This window comes from Chlorocebus sabaeus, chromosome 2 (genome assembly GCF_047675955.1).
Source record: "Chlorocebus sabaeus isolate Y175 chromosome 2, mChlSab1.0.hap1, whole genome shotgun sequence".
Lineage (NCBI taxonomy): Eukaryota > Metazoa > Chordata > Mammalia > Primates > Cercopithecidae > Chlorocebus > Chlorocebus sabaeus.
This window is the reverse complement of record NC_132905.1, coordinates 29,293,590-29,301,529: the sequence shown is the minus strand read 5'-3', so window position 1 is coordinate 29,301,529 and position 7,940 is coordinate 29,293,590. Positions and strand designations below refer to the sequence as shown.

Below are 7,940 nucleotides of genomic sequence, written 5' to 3'. Positions count from 1 at the left end.
ATTGCATGAGGTTGACCAGATTATCTAAAATATCTCCCTTGCTTAAAGTCAATTGATAATAGACTTTAATAACAACTGCAAAATATCTTCACAGCAGCACCCAAATTACGGTTTGATTTAATGAAATTTCCTAACCAAGTTGACACATCAAAGACCATCACACCTCAACAAGACCAACTTGGGTGGGTCCCAATTGAAGTGGGCTCAAAAGAATGGGGAGAAAACATGGAGATAGTGCTTGTAGACAGTTATTTCAAAAAGTCATGCTATGAAGAGAAGCAGAGAAATGAATTGGTGACTGGAAGGTAATTGGATCATGGGTTAAATGGCTGAGGTAGAATTTAAGAGAAGATCATTAGTGGGGAGGAGCTTCAGGGACTGGAATTGGTGGGGTTAGAAAGCCACAGTTATGGATATTGAAACCACCAAGAGGAGGAAGAGGAGGAGGAGCATCACAGAGACTGATCTTGAGTTGATAGCTAACATATTCAGAGAATGGGGTGTCACCCTTTGTTGGGATGAGAGTAACAGTACATGGTTGCATGAGAAAAGGTAGTGGAGTTACAGTCAGATGACATCAGACATGAAGCTGGGAGAGAGGGGGCTGTCTTAGGGGGAAAATAAAACAGTAGTCTGGGAAAACAACAATGAAGATTAAAGGAGACACACACCCTTCAGACCCAGTGGCACTAAAGTTTGAGAGGTTACAGCTCCCTCTTGAAAGGGCTGCACAGAAAGCAGTGTCCCTTCATAGAATATCCTGATCTGAGTTAGAGCAAGCAAGGGAGAGGAGAGGTATTTGCAGAGAAGAGGTTGCATATTTCAGGAATTTTGCTGATGACTGTTCATGAGTTCCAGAAGATAAGTGGGGTGGGAGATGACATTCTTATGGGGGCTTTCAGAGCTATATAAGGAGGAGCTGAGGGCCTGTGCTCATGGAGGTCCCTGACAGGGTAGGGATAAAGGACACAGGAGAATAGTATGGATAGTTTCCAGATGGGTGGTAGTGACGCTGTGGGTGCTGAGGAGCAGACAGGGGCAGGGAGAGTATTGGCAGCAGCACTATCAGTTCTAGGCCCTATTTTCCCTTTCACTAATGGGGATATAAAAACTGGGAGTAGGGGAGTTGTGTCCCAGCACTTAATCTTCCAGGCCTCAGTTTCCTTATGGGAACAGTAATCTAAATGTTGGGATATAATGGAGACATTGTTCTTTAAAGAGCCTGGTGTAGACAAAAGTTAGTATATTTGTTCTCTTTCAGTCTTAAAGAACAAGAGGACATCTTGGACACAAGGAAAAGTGTTTGCTTTCCCCAGACTTAGGAAGCTATAGAAAAAATTCCTGCACTCTACTTATTGCACATCATAATGAGGAAACGAAAAGCCCCTTGCTGCTCTCGTCCCCTCGTGGTCTCCATGCCTCATCTGAGCATATACACCAAGGCTGAGTGTACGGCAGCACCTGAGCTGAGATGACTGATTGCCTCCTCCAGCCTCCCCGCAGGCCAGCAGTTCCTAAAGTGTGGTCCTTGGACCTGCAGTATCAGAGTCACCTTGGAACCTATTAGAAATGCAAGTTCTCTTGCTGCACTCCAGTCCTATGGAATCAGAATCGCTGGGGAAGGAGCCCAACAATGTGCTTTAACAAACCCTGCAGGCAATTCTCATACTCGTTCAAGGTTGAGAATCACTGCTTTAGACACAACACACATTTTGGTCAGACAGAATAACCTCCAGTTTTCCTGCATTTTCATACTTTTATATCACTGCACTTTGATGCTTGAAGATCCTCTCCTGCAGTGAATCTGCCTCCCACACTCTTCTAGACCAGCTTGGTCATCACCTCCCTTGAAAGGCCCTTCCCAGCCAGGCTGAGGGAAACACGCTCTTCTCTGCATGCAGACAAAAATTCCTACCATCTTCTATTTGAACATTTATTATATTGTTTCATAACTGTTTACTTGATCTCACTCTTGAAGACATGGATTTTATCCTCCCACATTTAACATTTTAAATGCCTATTATGTTTTAAGGCACTGGAGAATAAGAACTTTTTTTAAAAAAAGATTGAGATCTTTATTCTAATTAAAAGGACCAGACAAAGAATAATATAAATGAATGCATTTCATCAGTTCTTACTCTGAATGGGTCCTGATCGATGGCATGCCATGGTTTAACTGGCAGTAAGTTTTGCTTTTGTAATAGTACATAAAATAATGGTGTGGTTTACAATAATATGGAACCTTAAATTTGATGAAATGCAGACTGTTAAGAAAGCAATATGTTGTAAGGAGAAAAACAAAGCCTAGACCAAGGGTGGGGGGGGGAGAGAGGGTATCATTTGAAATAGAATGTCCAGGAGAGTCTTCCCTGAGAGGGTCCCATTTGAAGACAGACCTGAGCAAGGCAAGTGAGGAGTCCTAGGGATACAGAGGAGAGTAAGGGTGTGGGAAAAGCATTCAAGATAGAAGGAACAATAAGGACAAAGGTCCAAGGGCGAGAAAAATGGTGTGTGTCTTGTTGATCTGTTTATAACAGAGCTTAGAACAGTGTCTGATAAATACCCATAAATGTTTCTGTAACAGACCTCAACCATTGGTAATGTAGGGATACTTTTAGAACATAATGATTACAATGTATTTCAACTTCATGCACGTGCTGGCATTAGTGACTCCTGGAAATAACAAAGCAATGTGATAGAGAAGCCTAAATTCAGGAAATACTATTTTGCATCTGTGGTGTTGCAGGCCTTATGATAGGTGTTGGGGATACAGAAATATATTAAATATGGTCCTTGCCCTCAAGGAGTTCTCAACTAGTAGGAAACACAGAAAAATAACCACAATATAAAGCTATAAAGGTACAGTCACAGGTGTATGAAATGTATTGGTGTAGCCACATAAGAAGGAATATTATCTGTGTTTATTTATACTCCTGTCAAGCTCTATTTCGAATTTCATTCTCTTGGAAGGAAGTAATGAGCAGTCTGTTAGCAGTAATTGGGTTGGACTATTTGTCTGTGAGAATTACATCTACCATATGGTTTCCAATCTTGATCTTTTATCAGATCTCCAATTGCCAAGGTACTTTAGATTCCAGGTCATACATAGGACATTCTTAAGAAATGGGATATAAAACATGGCCTAAAGATTATATATTTTGCTACTAATGTCATTTTTAAAATAATAATGCATCAAAGGACCTGAATGCTAGGACAAGACGCCCAACAAATGCAAATTGCTACTCTGTTCCGACTTGTGACACTTACAAATCCATAAAATGGATTTCCTCTGTCATCTCTTTTTTTTTTTCTTCTTCTTTTTCTTTTTGAGATAGAGTGTCTCACTGTCATCCAGGCTGGAGTGCAGTGGCATGATTTCTGCTCACTGCGACCTCTGCCTCCCAGGTTCAAGCAATTCTCCTGCCTTAGCCTCTTGAGTAGCTGGGATTACAGGCATCCGCCACCAGTCCTGGCTAATATTTTTGTATTTTTAGTAGAGACTAGGTTTCACTATGTTGGCCAGGCTGGTCTTGAACTCTTGACCTCTTGATCCGCCCACCTGGGCCTCCCAAAGTGCTGGGATTACAGGCGTGAGCAGCCTCCTCCATCATCTTTTAAAAGATGTCGAAGGTGAGCTGATTCCTAGCTGGCTTTAAGTGCAGCTGAGTCAAGTAATCAAAGTCCTGTGGCCCTGATTTCTCTCTCTTAGTTCTGATTTTCTCTATGTTACTGGGAACTTTGTTTCCTCGTGGTGGAAACTCATGAAATAAAGTCTCCTTTTCTAAATGTACAGATCTTGTGATTTTTCCGTTAACCCTCACTGCGTATTTGTTCTTGATTAGATGTTGAAAAAAATATTTTGGATATATTTGGTTAATGAAAGTATATTATTAAAATTAATTTTACCTGTTTCTTTTTTTTACTTTTTAAAATGTACCTACCAGAATATTTTAAATTATGTTAAATTCTGTGTGTGTTTCACATTGCATTTCTAAGGGACAGTGTTGCCATTGAGATTCCTGAGATGCTCTGAGTCAACCATTCATTTTCCACTCTGGTTCTCAAAGTGTGGTCCCCTCTGACTTGAAGCATCAGCATTACTTAGGAACTTGTTAGATATACAAATACACCACCACACTTCAAACCTACGGAATCAGCATCTCCGGGTGGGATCAGAGCTGAGCACATCCTTCACACTAGTGCTTCTGAAACTGATGGACCTGGAATGGGATTACTGGACTTGGCAAAATTAACCTTTGCAAGAGGATCAGGTTTACTGAATTGCAAAGCAATTTAAAATGTTGGTTTTTGTGCTAAAAAGTGTTCAAAACTAGACAAGAATAGTGAAGCACAGCAAGCTGTTGTGCTCTGGAAGAGGACTTCTTGCCTTGGAGAGGGGTTTGGGTGGTAGGGTGAGATAAATAAGCAATCAGGCCCTCTACCATTTAATTTAAAATGAGAGATTGGGGGATTTGACTTTATAAACTAATATTTATTGAATTCGATTTTAAACATTGGATTCTAAATCCTCACAAACACCCTTTGTGGTGGGCACTATTATCAACTTCATTTTATGGGTAAGGAAACTGAGGCACAGCAAAGTTAATTAGCCATACTTGGCTAATTAAGTATTGTTCAAGGCCATGCTTGCTGAAGTCAGAATGAATCAGGCTACAGAGAGCAGTGGGCTTAACACTACACATATTGTCTTACCCAGGCCTTATCTTAGCTAATCTAACTAATCTGTAAAGTGGATATTTCTACCCTAGTCATTCCTGGCTGGCATTAAAATCACCTGGAGACACCTAAAACACACACTGCTGCCTAGGCTCCACCAAACTAGAGATTCTGATTCCATTGGTCTGAAGTGCATTCAGGAGTGCATAGGAGCCCCCCAGGACCTACAGAATAGCTCCCACGTGACAGATGATGAAGAGGAGCCTGGGAGGAACAGGATTGAACTGGTTGTCAATGGCTAAACTCAGGTTCTGTAAATGAGGCAAAGGCTTCTCCAACTGGACTGTGCACAGTCCTTCGATATGTCTCAGACGCAGGTTCCTATGCAGTAGGGCTAGGTGAGGCCTGCAATCCTGCAGTCTCCAGGGGACAGTGATGTTACTGGTCTCAGAACCAGCTTTGGGTTTTGGGCAGCACTTTGTCAGATGCCCTGAACCATGTGGTGTTTCCTGGCCCGCTAGAGAGCTGCGGTTTTCCTGACAGTCTGGTCCCTGAGAGCGTATTCTGCTGAGGTGCACCCAGATTTGGGATTCTTTAAGATCCCAGGTTTGAGATCTGTTCAGTGCTCTCCAAGACCCAGCCAAGGAGGAAGGCCTTGGAGCGGAGTCCAAGTTCCACTTCTTGAGATGGAGAAAGATTCTGGGAAGCTGAAAGGAAAAAACTCTTAGTTACTGCCCAGAGGCAGGAATCCCCGCAACACCACCCTTCTCCAGTTCATCTGCTCACCTCTCACCCAAACTTAGCCTCGGACTTCCCACTCTTCTCATTCCCTCTGACTCCCGCTTGAGCCCTGGGGCGCGGTGTCAGGACAGCGACGTGCAGCCTCTCCCTCCCAGGGGATACACGACTTTCTTAATCTTGCTGGAGGGTCAGACAGAAGGAATTCAAGCATTTGGATGCGCATTTCCCACCCACCCTTCTACAACCCTCCCTCACCACTACCCCGACTTTCAACACCTATACTGCCTCCTTGCTCCAAACTGGTTGCTGAGGCACGGGGTTGGCCCTTAGCTTCGCAGTGCCCCGAGGCTCGGGGCGAGCACCGGACCAGAGCCCAAGTTCCCAGTCCACGGGGAGATGCGGACTTTAGGTGGGCCCGGAATGGAAGGAAGGTTTTTGCGGCCCACATGCCCCCAGGGCTCTTTCCAGGAATTGAAAGGGCGAGTCCTTTGCTTCCGCAGCCTCCGGTGGGAAAAGATGCCACCTGGCGCAGTGCGGGCGGACTCAGACGCCCCAGGCGGCCCCGGGAACTGCCACTGCACTCGGGGCCCGCGCGCGGTCCATGGGGACAAGGGGCGCGGCGCCTGTGCTCAGACCATAAAATGGAAAAACGGATCATAACCTCGCGATGAGGGGAAATTAGTTTTCTTCTCTAAGAAATGTGTCCTTCCCTAACCAAAATCCAGCACCTAGGGCCGCCTACCCCTCTGTCCCTGAGCCCACCCTCTCCCTGCCGGTACAGCCATCCCAGGTTTCGGCCCATCAAGTCGGGAAATGAGATGATCCATCAGCGCCGGGCTCCCGGGAGCTGCAGCTGGCCCCAAGTGCGTAGCCGGAGGCGTCCCCCATCTGCGCGCGTCCCCAGAGTCACCCGGGAATAACTGCCCCGGCGCCGCCGCCGCAGCCAGGGCTCCCGACCTCCGCGCGACCCGTGTTAGCTCGCTTTGCCTGCTGTGGCTTTGCTGCTCTGGGCTACAAGGCTGGGCTGGCTTGGGTTGAGACTCCCGGGGCTGCAGGCGAGGCGTTGGCTATAAACTTCCATAGACCCTGCTATTTCGCTGAAGAAGAGGAAAAATATTGGCCCCGGAGAATTAGATAATCCTGGAGAGGAAATAGATTTGGGCCTAGAGCCTGCCGTGTTAGGTGCCCACGCGGGGCTGCTGGGCCAAGGGACACCTCTGATGGACAGCAGAGGCCTGGGGGATCTCACAAGCAGGGGCAAGGCTGGGGCACCCCCAAATCTGCTTTTAAGTTGAAACAACCCTAATGGTTACCTTGGAGAAAAAAGTAACCGAATAGGGTGTTTTCATATCCTTATTTTGAGGGGCTGTTGAAAAAAATCCCCAGGGCGTTTATCAGGTGTGGGGCTTCCCAGAGTTCGTATCTGGCCCTCACTGGACCAGGGGAGAGAGGCCAGGGACAGGCCACCCTTAAGCGCAGCCAGACACGGGGTCTTACCTCCCGCCTGCGGCGTCGGCAGCGCACCTGGCGGGCTGCTGGACCCGAACATGCCGGGGTGCGCACCGGAGCTCCCAAGCAGCCTCAGCGGCGGAGACCTTCCCCCGGGGGCGGGCCCGCGGTTTGTCTCGCGTTAAGGCGGAAGACTGTAGTTTTCTACCAGTTCCGATCCAGAGTGAAGAAGTCCTTTCTCCCGCGCCCTCATACCCAGATTGGGGAATGAAAGGACGGCAGAAAAAAGGTCTTAACATAGCCCAGAGCCTCCAGCAGCTTTGGGCGCCTGAAGGAGTTGGAGGTAGGAGGAGGTGTGAATTTCAGTCCCTCTTCTCTGGGCATGGAGCTTAGCTTAGCGAATAGGGACCCTACAGAGGGAACACCAATGAATCAGTCCCCCTTCTCTCCTGGTCCTGGGGCCCGAACCCATTCGTTTCCAGGGCTGGCGCCAGCCCCGCGCGGAGATACCGCTTCCTCTGAGTACGCGCCTGGGCTCTCTGCGCGCCCTTGGAGCCTAGTTGGCAGTCTCTGCTTCGATCTCCTCTGAGCGAGCAGAATCTATTGTCCGTTTGGAAAATCTCGTACAGGTCCTGGGGTTGTCCCAGGACCAAATTGCAGCAAGGATCCCCGCGCGCCCCTGGCCCTGGAACGCAGTATCCTCCCCATTTTACCTGGAGGCTAGACCGTTGGGGCTTGTCGGGGGAATTTCCCTCGGCACGGATATTGTGTAGGCAGTTTAGAAAAGAAAAAGAAAAAAAGAGAACCGAAGCCTCTGTAACCTGGTCTCCTTCCTCTCCTCTGTTTAATACCCTGCCTCCCCTAGTAGTCTCCAGGCTTTTCTCTGGACAGGATAGGGACCCGAGAAGCCCGTGGCCAGGGATCGCCAGGGTCTGTCTCATCACCCATCCTCCCTGCCCCAGAGCAAGGTTGCCAGAGGCTTCCCGGGGCATAAGAGCTCCAAAGAAAGTCTCAGAGGAGCCAAGACACGCTACCAGGAACTTTCGTCCCCCTTTAAAATTGTCAGATAGACA

The 7,940-nt window shown here is 47.4% G+C and overlaps 1 long non-coding RNA gene across 2 annotated transcripts; it reads right to left on the bottom strand.

Annotated features, from left to right (window-relative positions):
• Positions 1-3,283: 3,283 nt before the first annotated feature.
• On the bottom strand, positions 3,284-6,972 carry LOC103246578 (uncharacterized). 2 transcript variants are annotated; one of them, XR_005238015.2, is made up of 3 exons: positions 6,916-6,972; positions 5,464-5,598; positions 3,284-5,384 (listed from the first exon to the last, which is right to left on the bottom strand). It is a non-coding gene; the product is annotated as an uncharacterized lncRNA (long non-coding RNA). The 2 variants fall into 2 exon arrangements; XR_012089502.1 differs by having other exon boundaries at positions 3,284-5,598.
• Positions 6,973-7,940: the final 968 nt, after the last annotated feature.